Below are 20,166 nucleotides of genomic sequence, written 5' to 3' on the forward strand. Positions count from 1 at the left end.
TACTGTTCGTTCTCCCCAGTTGTATCCCCGACCCAAAGTCTCACGCTCCAGGACCCTGCCCTTGAGGTGGTAGAGGTGGAATTCCTCGCCGAAGGGAAAAACCAACCGTGGAGGGTAAACGGATTAAAAGAAAGAAAGAAAGAAAGAAAGAAAGAAAGAAAGAAAGAAAGAAAGAAAGAAACAAACAAACAAACAAACAATCAAGTAAGAAAGAAAGAAAGAAAGAAAGAAAGAAAGAAAGAAAGAAAGAAAGAAAGAAAGAAAGAAAGAGGAGACGTAAAATCAATAGCATTATTATTATTATTATTATTATTATTATTATTATTATTATTATTATTATTATTATTATTATTATTATTATTATTGAAATGCTATGACACTGTTAGTTTATACAGGATGGTTCCAAACTGTGGGGACAATCTAGGGATAGTGATGTCTATAACAATGTGTCGATAAAATGCACAGGGAAATCACGCAGAATTTATTATGTAGTAACAATACAGCGCAGTTATGGACATGTATGTCTCTCCCGGCATAACTTAGCAGATACCGCATGAACTTTGCATACTCTAGAATTACATCGACTTCATTTGAAAGATAGTGGATACGAATCACACCGTCCGCAGCCCTGAAGATGGATTTCCGTGCTTTCCGATTTTCATACCAGGTAAATGTTGGGGCTGTACCATAATTAAGGCCACGGCCGCTACCCTCCCAATCCTAGCCCTTCCCCATCCTTCTGTCACCGAAAACCTTCGATGTAATAGTGCGACGTTAAAAGAACCTCAGATTTTTAAGTCTGACAATGGAAATTATCGATAGGAGCAGCAGCCTTGCCCTAGTAATGCAATAAATGCCAGATTCAATTGGTGCACCGTGCCCAGCATGCATACCGCAAAATTTGTTATTTTCTGAACGCGTAATATAGATGATCGCTATATTTATTCCTCTTGCCTCGTCTAGTTGCAGGATTCCCTAGATTTGATCAGTTAATTTGTCTCGGTAATACTGTGAATAATGACGTGTTTTATTTCTACCGGTAGAAGACGAGGTCAGTAGTTCGTTGCAAGCACTAACAATTGCAATTAGTGAGACTCGCGCGTGGCTAACGGTACTGAACATTCTCTACTTCCGGCGAGCAGCACGTCTTCAGGAGGCCTTGGTGCAGCTGCCGCCACACACCACTGCTCCGGGCTTCCTCCCCGCCCGGATGTGGAGATCCCCTGTTCGAGGCTCCGTTTACAGCAGTATAGAATTTGCTTGTATGTCTCGAAAAACAGCTCTTGGCAGATCAGAGTTAAAATATCCGAATCTAGTTCGCGGGTCAACCCGGGTTGAGGTGCTCAATCGATCTTTTAAGGGCGGTCAAAAATATTGGCAATCCATGTTGTTGGTGGTGGCACGTTAAATATCATTAGTGGTGCACTCAGTACCACCTGCCAAAACTAATCAACTCACCTATAGTATCTTTCCAGCAGAATTCCACTTTCATAGCTAGATAGTAGCACAATCGAGATGTCGAAATTGGCTGGCAGGCTACCTAGATGACAACACTTGAGGAACTCGGTATTCGAGGCCATACTATTATTATTATTATTATTATTATTATTATTATTATTATTATTATTATTATTATTATTATTATTATTCCCTCGAACTCAGTGAGGGATTGCATCTCCACCGCCTCAAGGGCAGTGTCCTAGAGCAGGAGATATTTGGTCGGGAATACAACTGGGAGAAGGACCAGTACCTCGCCCAGGTGGCCTCACCTGCTATGTTGAACGGGGGCCTTGTGGGGGATGGGAAGTTTGGAAGGATAAGACGAGGAAGAGGAAAGGAAACGGCCGTTGCCTTAAGTTAGGTACCATCCCGGCGTTTGCCTAGAGAAGAAGTGGGAAACCACGGAAAACCACTTTAAGGATTTCTGAGGCGGGAATGGAACCCGCCTCTACTCAGTTGACCTATCGATGCTGAGTGGAACTCCTTCCAGCCCTCGTACCACTTTTGTGGCAGAGCCGGGAATCGAATGCGTGCCTCCAATGGTGGTTGCTAATCACACTAACCACTACACCACAGAGGCGGACAACATTATTATTATTATTATTATTATTATTATTATTATTATTATTATTATTATAATATACCCGAAATGTTTTTAGTTCGAATTTCCTCTTACATCTCCAAGTCATCCGGCTGGAAGGCGAAAACCCTAACGAATTGAATGTACTGCAGCGGGTTCTTTTGTGATATTCAACCATTTACTTTTCCTCAATGTTATGGTATCAACTCTTACTGCGTCATGTTCACGACCTTGGTGTATTACATTGCATAACACTTGCTCTGGCTCCAAAATAAAAGTGGAATTATAGATAATAACCTCAAATCAGGCCTATTTGTAGTATCAGAATCACTATTTACGTCGAGGCCTTGGAGGCAGTGGTGCAAGGCAGCCACAACTGTGGTTGTATAGTATCTCATGGTTCAATAATTATTCCCTCTTCCGCCAGCAAGATCTCAAGCTTTTGAGATGTGTGTGCACATCACAGCTGAATATGACAGAAGGCCAGAGCATAAGGGTCAATTATTCGCGTAAAAAGCGAGTCCAATGCGTTTTATACGAATAATTTCCCTCTAGCCTCGTGTCTGTATTCTGATGGTCCGTGGCTACCGCATGTTAGGGGCGTGATTAGTTGAATTAGCTTAGCTGCTGGTTTCACATCCGGCCGACTGAGGTTCGAATCTCGGTCGATCCTGGGTCGAGATTTTCATTTCAAAATTTTGCGTAGCTTCAGGAAGGGCATCTGGCCAAAACCAAAGTGAGCCTTGGTGGCTCCAGCAACTCCAGAAATAACTGGGTAAGCTGAAGAAATTTTTAAATTGTGTGTGAAATTTAATCCAGATGCACAAGTCATTAAGATGTGTAGGACCACCAAATATTCGAGCACATTTATTTAGTAGGATACTATTCATATTTATAGGTTTGCAATTCAAAGATTGTCTTTTTAAATTTTTTTTTGTTTTGTTTTTGCGAATTCATTCCATGTTCGGCGCTTTTTTTTTCAAGTGTGAGGCTGTTTTGAAGACCAACGAGGGAAATTTTTGTCTGACAACCCTTGTCCCTTTCTCTGCGGGGTTGAATATAGTACCCTTTTCGTGGTGTCAGTGCATCAATAGATCAGAATAGTCCCGCAACATGACGTCGAACTGGAACACCTTGGATGAGACCTTCGACAAAGCCCGGCGCCGAAGATCGATCTTCCCCTACTAGCGTAACAAGGCACTAGCTGAGTCGATAGAGACATACGGGTCGCAGTCTGTCCTTACTGGGCAGTAATCTAATAATTTACAGTAAGGGAATCTTGATATTGATAGGAATACTGTTAAACTATGCAATGAGAAGAATTAATTGATTCTTTTTTCATAAGGACAATTTAATTACTAATAAAGCACATGTTTAAATCTTTGTACAGATATGCCACTCCATCAACACACAAATCTGTGGCTTGGTTCTAAAAGGGCCAATGTCAAAAAACCTGTTTTTGAGCTATGAACATTTGAAGTTTTGCTTATAGTTTACCAATTATTCTATGTGATTACTTTTTATTATAAAGTTGTACTACTCGGAAGTAATTTTTGAATATCGTGTATTTTTCGTCTCTTGCTTTAAACCTTAGCTACTATCATGGATTTCTTGACATTAACACTATCCTCAGGTCTAGTATGGCCCAAAATATTTCACTGTGTAAATCCCTAAAACAAATAGCAGAAGTATTGCAGAATTATTACTCTACGACTGTTGGAATATGGATCCTAATATTTCTTTAATGTTATAGAAGACTAACATCACATCACATCACATCACATCACATCACATCACATCACATCACATCACATCACATCACATCACATCACATCACATCACATCACATCACATCACATCACATCACATCACATCACATCACATCACATCACATCACATCACATCACATCACATCACATCACATCACATCACATCACATCACGTTACTAACCACCATAGAAACACGTGAATACATGCCTCTACGAAGGCATTGCATCATGAAGGGCATCCGGCCGTAAGACCGTGCGTAATCCACATAAAATACCAACCCTGGTAACAGGGATGAGGTCAGGAAGAGGAAGAAGACTTACGAAATCGTTTCGCGCATGCTTGTCATGGACCAGAGACCGACATGCAGAACTGCACTGAACACATTTTTAAAGGCTTGTGATCCGCGTGACAGATAATAGATGGGTCACAGTGCACTTCTTATCCATCCCCGTAGTGTAACGGTTAGCGTTATTAGCTGCCATCGTCGAAGTCCTGGGTTCAATTCTCGGTACTGCCAGAAATCTAAAATTGGCAGGAGGACTCGTACTGTATGTGGATTTAAAAAAAAGGTAGGGAATGTAGCTCGCCTCCATTGAGGGTGTGCCTGAAAGGAGCTGCACCAGGTCGGGTTAACGACACGAATTTACAGTGTACTTCTAATTCATTCCAAACGGTCTGAAAAACTTTCTGAGTATACATGCTATTTATAGCTCAGAGAATATTTGGTAAACAAACAAGGCAGCTAGTGAGAGAGATATTTTCAAGTTTGGCTGAACTGAACTATGACGATGATCTTATGTCGAGAGAACGTTTTTTAAAGAACATTACTAGAGTGATGAGGATAATTCACCCGGAAATATATTTAGTGACAGTTGTGACGCAAGTACATAGCTATGTTGGAGGGTATAGCATTCAAGCACTAATTTGGAGTGAAAATGGTCAAATATTTCCAACAGCCGTCTAGACGCGTCTGCCATTTCGTTACACTTTCAGTCATTTTGTCGGACTTTCATTTTATTTTTTCATTTGAGCGCACAAATGTTTCTCATTTCGTTTCACCTTTGAAATATGATAACTCTGTAAAGCCAATTTAAAAATTGTACTCACTCATTTTCGATGTCCGATACTCTTTCGGTAATCTTCTTTGAAATGCACCTATACAGGGTATCTTCTTTGCAGTGCACCTTGATACGGTCTGAAAATGTATACTTCTTTGCGTTTTTGTACCTTCATTTTTTTTCGCTGGCCCTCCTGTTTCCATTTCTTGCAATTTTAACAGCGCAAAGCAGTTTTCTTTTAAGGTGCCTATACTCGTGAAGACTGGAAGATACAGGTTATCAGATTCATGCTACAGTCCACCGTGGTAACATTCTGCCCTGTTTGTAGTTCGCATACATCCTAATATTGGTGCTTCATCACTTCTTTTCGAGAGGAAGATTTGCAGTTTGCAATTTCCAGAATATAACAAAAAATTGAAAACCTTCAGTAACTTCAGAGGTTTCTGATCTGCAAAGGCATCTGCTACTTTGCTGTTGACATATAGGAAAGACCAAAAGACAATTTAACTAGGTACTTAGAATTCAAAAGTTTTGTCTTGTAGCTCTTGATTTAGTGTTTATTTTCAAGTTTCCTAAGCCAACTCTTTACTAAAATAAATTTACATTCCTTTAATCGAGTACTGGGGAAACAAATTCCGACAGTATTATGTCATTATTACGAAATGTTACATAGTAAACTCACGGAAGCACTTACCTCTAGAGAGAGGAACGGCACTACATAAGACATAGCATAGCATGACCCGCATGTGTAATGTTGCCTCATCAAACATGTTAGATTCTTAAAGATCGTAAATTGACACAAGGAACGCGACAAATGAAATCAGTTCCCTAAGGATGGAGTGCGACGAAAATGAACGGCAACGTTTCCAGTATACCCAGAAATGAAATATTTACCATTTCGCTATTAAAGACTATTGTTCAATTGAGACATACGCTGGTGTCTAGAAATTAACAGTACCGGTATATGAGAAGTTTATTTCTAAATGGTACCAAATAAAAAAAAAAGAGAGATTATGTTGGAAAACATACGTTTGTAGGAAGCTTCATAAACTTCTCAAATTCATGTCAAACAGGGCGTTCAAAATCTCGTTTGATGCCAATAAGTATAAACTCCCACAGGGTGAATTGGCCAAAATATCCATGCAATCAATGAGAAGCCATTTGCGGGCCACGTGGCCAAAACACTGTTTAATTTACATTGTTGTATTCGATTATTTCATTTAGTACTAGCTAATCTGCATCTTCACTGTAAATGATTTAATTTTCATCATTGTATATTTCAATACAGTCGGTCTTCTGATGACTGCAGTGAAATTTATGCCTTTGTCTTTCAGATGGATGCATTTAGAGTTTCAGTGCCAAAAAGTACCAAATATATCCTTTCTTCTTGAATATTTCTTAAACTGTAAACCTTTTAAGATACATGCTTGGTATAATAATGCGTCTATTCTATGTGAGCATAATGAGAGTGCTAGAATTAACTTTAAGTTGACATTTTACACTCTTGAGTGTTTATCCTCTCTCCCTTAAAATTTTACTTTTGGATCAGGTATCTTTTGTAAAAAGCTTCCCATAGGTATTGAATAAAGTACATTATATCAAAACGACAGTATACTGATGGTAGTTTGAGAGAGTGCACATTTATAATAATTCCTGTCTTTAAGGCACATGACCTACGCTGAACAAGTTTCTCTGAACCCTCCACAATGAAGGATGGTGGTTACTGGTTGGACCACTCTTCCACAGCATCAGGAACTGCTCGATCGGCGGTGAAATACTTTTTAAGATATTTCTTCTGTAGACCAAAGACATGACTGTCACAAGGGGAGAGATCTTACAGTAGCTGTATGGCGGGTGATCCATAAGACCCCAGTGAAAATAATGCAGACTGTCCACGTGTTGCGTTGGCAGCATGTTGACGTGCGCTGTCATGGAGAACAAGCACACTTCGAGACCGAGACAGATTTCTCATTGAAAACACCTTCCTTGTCCAAGAATTGAATCATGCCATGTTGTAATGGTTTGCACGTAACCATGAAATGTTGCTTCAATTTTTTCTCTATTTAGCAGACACGTGTACCGGTATGACCACGTTCTGAGCTGTTACTACAAACACCAAACCATGCAGTACTTCCACCACTTGGCTGTTCCGTCTGTTATTTGCAGTGTTACTAGCTCTGTATATGTATCAATTAAACAAACCGATGTGTGAAAAGCTGCTATGTAAATACGTGCTGTTTTGACTTATTACCAGTAAGCTCGGTTATGTCATTTTCGTAGAAATTAACGGGAGACTTTGCACCTGCAAGGCTCTATTGGATTAATCATGTATCATAAAGCCAATGATCCTTAAGAAAATATGACCCAGGTTTATCCTGAGGACTGACAACTCTAATTCTACTTGTCTAAGCCGATTTCGAATCAGTCTCTAGAAATATTGAATCTCGCTACTTTTGTGAAGTACCTGGTCTGATTTTTCTTTTCTTTCGTTATAAAGTATAACTGATTTACACTGTAAATTCGTGGGATAAATAATTTTAAACATTTTTCTTATTTGTTTTCACATCTAACCTGTATTATGTACAAAGCTTTTCTTGAGAACTCAACTGAGATTTTTGTTCTAGGTCTTGGGCGGAATGAGCTGATAACGACTCTGAACCGACGAGATGTGTCTTGTAAGCGAAACAAAGAGACGACATAGCTTGCTAAGATGGAGACTGCCATACAATTATGATTAAATTATGTGTTTTATATTTTTCGTACTAGATATTCAGTATCGTCCGTTCTAATAAATATTTTATATTTCCTATTTGTCTTAATAACAATATAACATACGTCTAAATGATACAGTAATGTACTTGCCAATATTACCCGGAGTTTCTTACATTTATGCCTGTTATGTTATGTCAATGTGTTAAATAATCTGTATACTGTAGTTGTGAGTCTTCTGTGTATTGTTCTTTCCTTTCTTAGTTCCATTTACGTTTTTTACTTACACACCATCATGTTTTTATTTTTTTATATCTTGATATTGCTTTTTAAGGTATTTTGTGAAATGTATCTGTAAAAGGAGAATCTCTCTGTTGGTGTAAACCTAAGATAAATAAATTGATGAATACATATTAAATGAACAAATAAATAATTAATTGCAATATTAATAAAATATTCTTAGTGGAGGAACTAAATGTACTTCAGTTTTCCTGATACCGTTTTGTGTTATTTTGGTACTATGTCGTACTCGTATCACATAAAGCTCTGTATTAATCTAACACATCCTGTTTCATGCTTTAGTGAATGGATTTCGGTAATCATCAATAATGTATGCAGCATTTCTGCTGAGAGCTTCCATAAATTTTCATTTAGATATTGTAACCTAAAGAAATGTTTACATCCTAAGTAAATATTAGAACCTACCTAAATTATAGCAAAAATATATCTTGAAATCACATTCTTATCATTTATTTCTCATTTTTATTTTGTTAAGAAGCAAAGTCATTATTTTTCAGTGTCGATTTAGTTAATAGAGCCTATAACTTGCAAGTTTTCAAGTCTGTCGAAACACGAAATATAACACTATAACATACCTGTCAAAGTCATATGTTATGTACACATGTTATGTGACCCTCTTAGACTGATTTTGATGGTTCGGTCAGCTTCCGCTTCGATCGCTAGCGCTGTGCCACGTCCGGGGAGCCATCTGGTGACGAATGAACGTACCATTTCCACTTCTATTAAAACGTCTAAATTTCAAAAGCTCATTGTTTAAGCAGCTTTGCCCGTGGACAATCGAGATTTTCTTCTGATGACGCAGAGCACAGTTCTCCGCGAAACGTAAAGAATTTCACCTTATTTTCTTGACACGGCATAAGCCCAAAAGCCTATACAGTATCATGTCTATACCTGTAATTGTTCGTATTTTTACAGATACGTATGATATAGTATTCTAAGTGTTATATTTCTCGTTTCGACAAACTGGAAGACTTTAGCTTATATGATATATACTTATTATTTCTCTCATGTACATCACCAAAACTGAAGAAGTATAAGAATTCCTGTTCTCGTATTTGAAATATAAGTATTATACGTTCATGACTTGTAAGAGTTTCAGAATGCATGTCTACCCTTTGTTCCGTTTCCTGATACGGAGTTGGGTATGAGGTGTGTGTTGATATTTAAGACATGTTTTACGGCCGAATACCATTCCTGATGCCAATTTCAGTCGAGGAGCTAATAAAGATGAAATGAAAGACGGTAAATGAAATTGGGTAAAGAGGTGGATGTAATCGGCTGTGGCCTACGAATAGGAACTGTCCCGGCATTTTTATGGAAGTGAAAATGGGAAACCACAGACAACCATTCTTAGAATAGCTGACGGTGGGGTTCGAACCCACTCTCGTCTCGAATACAGAGCTTGGCTCCATAGCCGAAGCGCGTTAACACGCGCGGATAGTCCGCTGTGTAAGAATTTCAGAGTAAAATTATTAAACAATGTGGTTGTATATGGAGACCTCAGCCTGAATAAAGGTTCGATACCCAACAGTTCCGCTTTTCGTCGTCGTATAAAAACCTATACGTCCCTCAAAAATCGTACTTAAAAGTGAGGAACGAAGTAGTTCTATGCTGCTTTCCTCTCTGAGCCAGAAAGTGCTATTCCACATCAGTCTACTAATTCTATTGAAACATATCACCAACCAAACCAACTCTACATCACAGGGGCAGGGTGCAAAAGATTGTGATAATAGCGTCACTCATACGTCAGTCACTTTCAAATTAAGACTAAGACTGCGACTGGTCGATGAAACTAGCAAATTTGTTCTAGCCCAAACTAGAAGATACAGTGCACTGTAAACACAGTGTCTTACCAAAAATGGATTTGCGTTCTGCAAATGTATATTTTTAAGCAGTACTGTAATCGGAATTTGTCTTGAATGGTGCTGTTAAAATCACTGGAAAAGGATCTGTGGAGCGACCAAATCAGACCACGTCCGAATCAAACTCGTCAGAGGGACAGTAAATTTTGCAAAAGCAGCAGGGAAATTTCAAGAGGCACGATTGCAATGGTTTGGCCATGCCACGATAAGAGAGGACAAATATATGGGGAGGAGGGTGATGAAGATGAAGGCTGAGGGTGAACGAAATAGAGGGAGACCCAGAAGAAGGTATAGGGAACTAATATCTGAAGACGTCTAGGAAAATAACTTACGTGAGCAGTGGCCACTGGACAGACAGAAAAATGAAGGAAGCTCATCAAAACAGACCGACCCTGTAAGAAAAACCGGGAAAGCTAGAAGAATAATAATAAGTTAAAATCACGTAACATTATATCAAAGGAAGTTCTAGATGGTCCCGTATCAAACTTCTTTTGCGGCATTTGTTACACACATTCTACTCATGCCAACTTGCCAAAATTTTCAGACTAAAAAGTCGCCACTGCGAAACTAAAATGGCTAAAATCCTTTTTTTTTTAAATTATGAAATATCTTATTTTAGTGGCTTAATTAACTTCTGAGTCTGCCTCTGTGGTTTAGTGTGATTAGCTGCCAACCCCGGAGGCCCGGTTTCGATTCTGGGGTCTGCCACGAAATTTGAAAAGTGTTGCGAGGGCTGGAACGGGGTTCACTCAACCTCGGGAGATTAACTGAGCAGAGGGGGGTTCGATTCCCATCTCAGCCATCCTCGAAGTGCTATTTCGTGGTTTCCCACTTTTCCTCCAGCCAAATGCCAGGATGGTACCTAACCTAAGGCCACGGCCGCTTCCTTCCCTCTTCTTTGCCTATCCATTCCAATATTTCTATCCACCCACAATGCCCCTGTTCAGCGTAGTAGGTGAGCCCGCCTGGGCGAGGTTTTGGTCCTCCTTCTCAGTTGTACCCCTCGACCTAAAGTCTCACGCTCCAGGACAGTGCGCTTGAGGCAGTGGAGGTGGAATTCCTCGCTGAGTCCGAGGGAAAAATCAATCCTGGAGGGTAAACGGATTTAAAAAGGAAGAAAGAAAGAAAGAAAGAAAGAAAGAAAGAAAGAAAGAAAGAAAGAAAGATAGAAGGTAGTCTTCTGAATATGGCTGTACAATTTATATTAAGTTCTTAATAAAATCAATTACGTGCGTAAATTTTTCGAAGGGTTAGATTTAGCCGCAATATTGTTGCATTGGCAACAGCAGTAAGTGAATTTCTCCTTTACCAACCTGACAGCATGGCGCCTTCGTGATATTTGAAACAAACGAATCACAGCAGCGGAACTCCTGAGGCGCCACACCAAAAGTTAGTGTGAATTAAGGCAATTCGAGCGCAAGCCGAGAAATGTTCAAAATAAGCAAACACATCACGGAAACTCTTCAGAGCCGGGCTGAGTGGCTCAGACGGTTAAGGCACTGGCCTTCTAACCCCAACTTGGCAGGTTCGATCTTGGCTCAGTCCGGTGCTATTTGAAGGTGCTCATATACGACAGCCTCTTGTCGGTAGATTTACTGGCACGTAAAAGAACTCCTGCGGGACTAAATTCCGGCACCTCGGCGTCTCCGAAGACCGTAAAAGTAGTTAGTGGGACGTAAAGCAAATAACATTATTATTCATTATTGAAACTCTTGAGGGAGCAGGCCATAATTTGCAAGAAAAACGAACAATGGACAAGTATTTCAATAATGGGAATAAAATGCAATATTTTAAAATCAAATAATGAGTTATAATAATTTTAAAGGTTTTAAACAGCTAACAAACAACTTTATATATTTTAATAAAAATGAAATTAGTGTTTTCAACTCTTATATTTGCCGGTACGCTAACCACATGTTATTTATGCCTATACAGCGTACTAGCTCGTTCCGACCCTTTAAGGTAACCAGGAAGAACGAATCGCCGTAAAACGCAACCAATCACATGTTCTCTTATATCTGCTAAACTTTTCAATGTAATTTATTTATATTTTCTGTATATGTTTAGGAATCCTTAATGTAAGTTTTCTTTCACTTTTGTTATCACAAGTTTAACAGAAAAGTCTTATGGACTTTTCTACTGTGGAAAAAAATTGAAAATTTCGACATAATTATGTTTATACCTTTTTATCATGACCAACTAATTTTCTATTATAAGTTCATCAGTTATTGCTACTTTCTGGGAACTACAACAAATTGTCTACCTTATTCTGGTAATAAGAAACGATATTTTTAAAATTTTGTAAATTTTCTCAAGCTTTTTGCAGCGTGTAATTTCATACAGTTCTCTAAATATTGATGGCCCTTAAGCAATTGTAGTTCCCAGGTATTATCTTAAACTAGATTGTATGTGTAAAAATTCATTAAGATTGGTGCTATCAGTCCGGAGTAAATGGTACATTTATATTCATTTTTATGGGAAATCGAGAAAAAGAATAATGGTAGTGTAATGACCTTACATTAATATATCCTAGGGCAAAAATCATCCTGACCATCCTCATCTCCCTCTTTTTTCTCCTTCTGCATTATTATTTCTGTCCTGGATTCCTTTGCCATGACCTCAGTTGCACGATTGTCATAGAATATCCGAGCATTGACAATGGAGCGAAAAGGCTTATTACAGTTACTTCCAGGTAATATTCCAATTGTTTTTGGGACTTCAATTCTTGATACTACATCATTATTAAATGTCAGCACAGCACCATGTGCACCTATCCGAAGTGTCTGAATACCCAGATACAGTTGTACAGACTTTCATTTACATTCTGCGTTTTTCCATGAGCAATTTTTTTCAGAAGAAAGGGTTCGATGAGGTCTCGATATATTTGTTTTATACCTTCCATTAATGGCATTGGTAAGGCATGCTGATGTCCGTAGGTTCCACCAACTGCTACGGATCTTTTGTGCATACACCATGAGTCAGACCTCTTCGGACAAAAGTACTGAATTAGATTTTCATCCTTTAAACGAAAACTGATAGCCAAGTTCAAAGTGGGTGTGCCACTTTCTAGCTATACATTCAAAGCTTCTTTGAATAAGAAAAAACGCGATTTTTCTATGTTTGACGTATCAAATTGTTCGTAAAGGAATACAGATATATTAATCCCAAAAATTGATATTTTGACGATTTTTACACTTTCTGGTTACCTTAAACAAAGTGGAAATTAGTGCATTTCTCTTTATTTTTTGCTATTTGTTTTACGTCGCGCCGACACAGATAGGTCTTATGGCGACGATGGGATAGGAAAATCCTAGGAATGGCAAGGAAGCGACCGTGGTCTTAATTAAGGTACAACAGTTTTTTTCTCTCTGTTTCTTTCATCTACATACAATTTCCTGTCTGCATCAGCCCTTGTGTGGAGCCATTTCTAATGACTTCTTTTTACGTTTACAAGCTGCTCCCACTTCATCGTTCCACCAAGATATTCGCATTTTCCCATCTTTACACACACTAGTTCCTAGACATTCCCTTGCTGTTTCTACTACAGCATCCCTGTATGCCACCCATTATCTTTTATCATTCTCAATTTAAATTTGACGGAATCTTGGTGAACTCTGGTGCCCAACTTACGTTTAATCATTTTATTTTATTTTATTTTATTTTATTTTATTTTATTTTAATGGCATTTCATCTTGTCTTACAACTGGCTTCCAAGTGTGGGGATAATGAAGTTAATAACAGTGGAAACAATATATTACAATAAAGTAATGCCATTTCTATCAGAATTGGTAAATGGGTATAAAATCTACCGAAGATAAAGAGAAATACCGGGCGAGTTGGCCGTGCGGTTAGGCGCGCGCAGATGTGAGCTTGCATCCGGGATATAGTGGGTTCAAACCCCACTTTCGGTAGCCCTGAAGATGGTTTTCCGTGATTTCCTATTTTCACACAAGTTCCTTCCCATTCCTGGGCCTTCCCTGTCCCATCGTCGCCATAAGACCTATCTGTGTCGGTGCGACATAAAGTAAATACAAAAAAAAGAAAAAAAGAAAGAAAAGAAAGACATATTGATTACCGTACATTATTATCATCCCAATACGAAATATCTACGCAATAAATGGTCTGTTGGAAAATCAATTTGCGAATACGATATTTCATAAATATAAGACATATTTTAGTAAAATTCCGCGTAGCACTCACGATTGCGTGCAAATCAAATAAGTAGCACCCGGATAACGAGAATTCCGACGGTGCCATTATAAAGAACTCATCACACTCCACGACATACCGTGAAATTATTTAGAGACGATCCTATTATATCACTCAAGTTGCCTTCTTTAAATCGTGTCACACTCTGACAACGGGAAATAACTACTCTACTATAAAGCAGCTACATAATAGAATGATGAAACACAATCCCTTTGGGGTACTTATTGTGCTGATGGATTCAGGAAATGCAGCTCCATCGTCTCAGCTGTTAAGTATTATGGATTGGATACTTTCAGCATATTTTCAGACTCTCCAGGACACCATCAGGGGTTTAGGCCGGATTGGTCTTCTTGGTTGACATCTTATAATAATAATAATAATAATAATAATAATAATAATAATAATAATAATAATAATAATAATAATAATAATCTATTACATCGGCATCTTGATCTGAAACTTGTACAATAGTATTAATACAATGTCATATACCAATATAAATCTATCAGCGTTTTAATACTCGCCTTATTATCCTTAATTAAATTCTTTCCTATGATTTACAATTCAATTCTCGTATTTCCTAGATATCAGCTATTCAGATTTTGAATAATTTGTAATTAGCTCTCTTTCCGTCGTAACCATTTTAATTGATGTTCAATCTTCTTGTCATAAACACATTGTTTTTCTTAAAACAAAACCCTATTCCTATTTTCAATAATAATATCAGCTTGCGTTTCTTTCTAGTTCATAAATCATTGGCCGGTAACCTCCTTTCCATATGTTTTTGACATTTATGGATACTCTCTTTGATATTAAGCATTCTTAGAATTAGGAACCAAAGTAAAGGAACACGCTTAACCAAGACCGACTCCAATCCTCAGACCGTAATATTAAAAAAAAAAAAACATGGCGGCTGAAGTAGCCGGATTGCTGATATTGGCTAACACGAAAATATCACGTACATATTATATAAACGGCGATAAATTAACGTGATAAATGTAACATCATAGGGAAAATCATTCTTACTTGTATGAAAACGCTTCGCCAACAAGAATCACATATCTTCTACTAGAAAAGAGACCAACAAGCTGATTATTTAGAAATTTCAATTCGTCAAATAACGCTTTTTCTTAGATTTCACTTCGCGGATAGATGAAAATACATGATAAGACTGTTAAAATGATACTTCTAACATCATTTTGAATGTTTAAAAATAAATTAAGGTACGAAATCCATCGATTTATTCACTCTCATGGGAACTGTGAAACACAATTCGTTGCCTTAGTTTTGAAGTGGTGCACAATTTCTTAAATTCAGCACCCAACGAAGAGGAAGTACACCCGAAGTAATAATGTTATTAGCTTTACGTCCCACTAACAACATTTGTTACGGTTTTCGGAGACATCGAAGTACCGAAACTTAGTCCTGCAGTAGTTCTTTTACATTCCAGTAAATCTACCGACACGAGGCTGACGTATTTGAGCACCTTCAAATACCACCGGACTGAGCCAGAATCTAATCTGCCAAGTTGGGGTCAGAAGGCCAGCGCCTTAACCGTCTGAGTCACTCAGCCCAAGTACACCCGAAATGATTATGTTAACCCAGTGAACGGCCCTGGTAATGTTAACATAATGTTGACACATGGCACAACAGCACTTCACACAATGATAGTAACCTTAGTAATGAAACGTTCAGAACTAAAGATATAATAGGTTTTTACCCATTAAAGAACATGAGTGCAAAAACTCTATTGACTAAACATTGATATTTAACCACATGCGCCGGGCTGAGTGGCTCAGATGGTTGAGGCGCTGGCCTTCCGACCCCAACTTGGCAGGTTCGATCCTGGCTCAGTCCGGTGGTATTTGAAGGTGCTCAAATACGTCAGCCTCGTGTCGGTAGATTTACTGGCACGTAAAAAGAACTCCTGCGGGACTAAATTCCGGCACCTCGGTGTCTCCGAAGACCTTAAAAAGTAGTTAGTGGGACGTAAAGAAAATAACAATATTATTATTATTAACCACATGCACGAGCTTCAGTTCGGCGCAGTCTGCTTGATAACATATAACCACAGCATGAATCGGAATGTGTTGATAGTGTAAAACCCTACGTTACAAACCCAGCTAATCCCTCTAAGTCACTATTTCTTCTGTGGAACAGTATACAGATTGCTCCAATTGTCACACTTATAAGTTTTGTTATACTCCAAGATCGAGCCAAACATTTGCGCCGGCAAAGCACAGATTATTGTAAAATAAACCTGCATCTAAATCACTCGACACTTTGAAGCACATAGACACTGATGGAATTACACAATATCAATTATATTCTATCTAAACTTATATTTTTCGAGGAACACGAATAGTTTGGAAGTAGAGAAACTGCTTCCCTAACCTCAGACTTATTCTCAAAATGATGCATGCAAGCTACAGTTTTGTCATGGACTTCAAAATAATCACGATGTATGTTCCTAATCCATTTCTATCTTAATGTTCTATTCCGTAGGAAATTTAAGAATAGTTGCATGAGAGGCATTGCCGTACTTAGACTAAAACCTGGTCCACCTAGTGCACTCATGTTCTTAATGGGTAAAAACACGATCAAACAAGCATATACTCACATTACTGCGTATAATTACAGATCGTATGTGTCCACTGACTCATATCAATACACTCGCACACTTATATTCTACAAAGAAACTAACATTTATCGTCAACCTTCATAAATGTACACAGACTACATACGATAACAACAAACCACAACAAACCCAGATTTCCAACAATTCCGGCTACTCGATTCGCCATCTTTGAACGATCGAGAGTAGCATTAAGGTCTGAGGATTGGAGTCGGTCTTGGCTTAACCAAGACCAACTACAATACTCAGACCACAATACAGAAAAAACATGGCTGCCGTACCAGGCCAAAGCTGACGTGGCGAGGAGTAACCTAATAATGGTCGTGAGAATATTGCAGTACGAATATATTTATTGAAGGATTTTAAAAAACAGCATTTGATACGTAAAAGAAAAATAGTAACTTTACGTGCTCTTTATCTAGAGGATTTTTTTCTTGTTTAACGTCCACTATCACATCGAAAGGTTTTGGCGATGGATGGAAGGAAAGGGCTTACGAGTGGGAAGGTAGAGGCCGTGGCCTTAATTAAGGTACAGCCCCGGCATTTGCCTGGTTTGAAAATGTGAAACCACTGAAAACCATCTTCAGGGCCGCGCGGTCAGGGTTGAGTAGCTGTGATCTTGCATTCGGAAGATGGGAGGGGTTCGAATCCCATCGTCGTAGCCCTGAAGATGGTGTCCCGTGGCTTCGCATTTTCACCCCAGGCGAATGCTGTCTTAATTAAGACCACGACCGCTTCCTTCCCACTCCTACCTCTTTCCTATCCTTCCGTCACCGAGAACGTTTGATGTGTTAGTGTGACGTTGAATAACTGGCAACAGAAAAAAGCATTACAATAAACAAGAAGTTATCAACGCCTAACAAATGTCACTTCGTTGAAAACACGAATACGGACACAGCCCAAACAAATAAGTAGTCTTCCGAACATTGTGACCCATTATCCTATTATGCATCATACACCAAAATATTGAAGTTGACTAAAACTAGCACTACACACATCCTACAATTCCTCTTTTGAAGTTTCTTGGCAATTTTTCATTTGAGATCGTATAATTGTTGATAAAATTACTGGCCAGAATTTTTACACATTCCTTTATCATTTTTGATGAAGAAACATCACACTTCCACACATCACTTGAACAATTAATGTTACTTTCAAAGGTTAATACAAGGCTAAAACAAGCGCTCTATTTTTCAGAAAGTTCCCCAGAATAAAGATTATGTCACTCATTTCAATACTACTCTCTCTGTAATTACCAAGGTGACTTGCCAGAATTTCACATTTTCTCTATCTCTCACAATTGAGGTTGCCTTGCCCATAACATCCTAATATCAACTTTAATTTTTCTGCTAAGTAAAGCAATAGTTTTAAAATACACTTGCACTTCTAGGTCACTCGTCACTTTTATATTGATGGAATATCTACTGTAGGTCTTGAGAACATTATAATATTTCGCAATCACGTTGAATGGACCCATATTTTTGTCTTAAAAGGCTGAAAATATCTGTATCATCTTCACACCAATGTTTAAATGCTACTTCGTCTCTCAGTGGCAGTTGCTGTTCATGCTTTTTAGGGCACCATCTTCCTCGAGGTAAATAAATGTTATGCGAGAGACAGGTCTCAGTGGACAATTTAAGATATTTCCTAGGGAAGCGAATATGTTCACTATTCTCAACGGGAAATATAATATCTTTGCGGACAATGAACTTAGAGTAAAATATTTGATGCACACGGCAAGGTCATTTTTTACAGCAAAATTTTCCCTATCAATGAACCGAATCCATTTCTCTCGAAATGGAGAGGGTAGACATACGCGAAGAATTTCCGTAATTTGACCTGCAGAGAGGTACACAATACAGCACACTACATTCTAAGTAAACGCCTATAATTATAACACCACCTCTCAAACACAATGATAAACAAACACATAACCTGTACGGTACCACGTTGAAACACGAAATAATTAACCTACAGGTATTTTAAGCTTCCATGTAAAAGCGACTGGAGACACAAATACTTCCGTATCAATATTGAAAATCAGGAAGTACGATCATATGCCCACTCGAAATACCTATTTCACAATTATTGCTTTAAATTCGTATCCACAATCACATTTAACCTACGCCTGGCCCGCACCCACGGCCATATTGCCATTAATCGAAACCTGCCTTGAGGTCTGAGGATTGTAGTTGGTCTTGGCTTAACAATCCGTTTCCATTTTCTCAAGTTATGTACCAATCGATTGCTTCATAAAATGACCATTCGAGTACTCGGATTTATTCCGTGACAACTAGATAATGTATAACCAACGTAAATTCGTACTGGACCAGAACATTCGAATAAGAATTGTTTGGTTCCGACAATCGTTAAACTTGCCATAGACCACCACCAGTCAATCAATCAGTCACTAATCGTCTGCATTTAGGACAGTCGTCCAGGTGGCAGATTCCCTATCTGTTGTTTTCCTAGCCTATTCTTAAATTATTGCAAAGCAATTGGAAATTAATAGAACATCGACCTTAGTAAGTTATTCCAATCACTAACTCCCCTTCCTACCTATGACTATTTGACCCAATTTGTCCTCTTGAATTCCAACTTTATCTTCATATTGTGATCTTTCCTACTTCTAAAGAAACCACTCAAACCTATTCGTCTACTGATATCATTCATTCCACGCCATCTCTCCACTGACTGCTCGGAACATACCACTTAGTCGAACAGCTCGTCTCCTTTCTCCCAAGCCTCCCAGCCCAAACTTTGGAACATTTTTGTAACTCTTTTGTCGGAAATCATCCAGAACAAATCAAGCTGTTTTTCTTTGGATTTTTACAGTTCTTGAATCAAGTAATCCTGAAGAGGGCCCCATACACTGAAAATATACTATAGTTGGGGTCTTACCACGAGACACTATATGCCCTCTCCTTTACATCCTTACTACAATCCGTAAATGCCCTCATAACCATAAGCAGAGATTTGTATCCTTTATTTTCAATTCCATTTATGTGATTACCCCAATGAAGATCTTTCCTTATATTAACACCTAGATAATTACAATGATCCCCAAAAGGAACTTCCACCCCATCAACGCAGTAATTAAAACTGAGAGGTTTTTTTTCTATTTGTGAAACTCACAACCCAACTTTTAACCACGTTTATCATCATACAATTGCCTACGATCCAACTCACAACATTATCGAGGTTATTTTGCAGTTTCTTACAATCATGTGACTTATGTATTACTCTATAGAGAATAACTTCGTCTGCAAAAAGCCTTATTTCTGATTCCATTTCCTTACTCATATCATTTATATGCATGAGGAGAACATAAAGTTCCAGTAATACTGCCTAGAAGAATTCCCCTCTTAATGATCATAGGATCAGATAGAACTTCACCTACTCTAATTCTCTGAGATCTATTTTCTAGAAATATAACCAACCATTCAGTCATTCTTTTGTCTAGTCCAATTGCACTCATTTTAGGCAGTAGTCTCCCATGATCTAACCTATCAAATGTCTTAGGTAGGTCAATCGCGATACAGT

At 38.3% G+C, this 20,166-nt stretch overlaps 1 protein-coding gene across 1 annotated transcript in view; it reads left to right on the forward strand.

Moving 5' to 3' along the window:
* The window catches only part of LOC136863357 (uncharacterized), an 81,084-nt gene extending 72,290 nt beyond the window's left edge, over nucleotides 1–8,794 (forward strand). The window contains exon 4 of the mRNA XM_067139750.2: nucleotides 7,533–8,794. The gene's annotated coding sequence lies outside the window, so the exon portion shown is untranslated. The remainder of the gene's footprint in view (nucleotides 1–7,532) is intronic.
* Nucleotides 8,795–20,166: the final 11,372 nt, after the last annotated feature.

The sequence above is a fragment of the Anabrus simplex genome, chromosome 1 (genome assembly GCF_040414725.1).
Source record: "Anabrus simplex isolate iqAnaSimp1 chromosome 1, ASM4041472v1, whole genome shotgun sequence".
NCBI classification, from domain to species: Eukaryota; Metazoa; Arthropoda; class Insecta; order Orthoptera; family Tettigoniidae; genus Anabrus; species Anabrus simplex.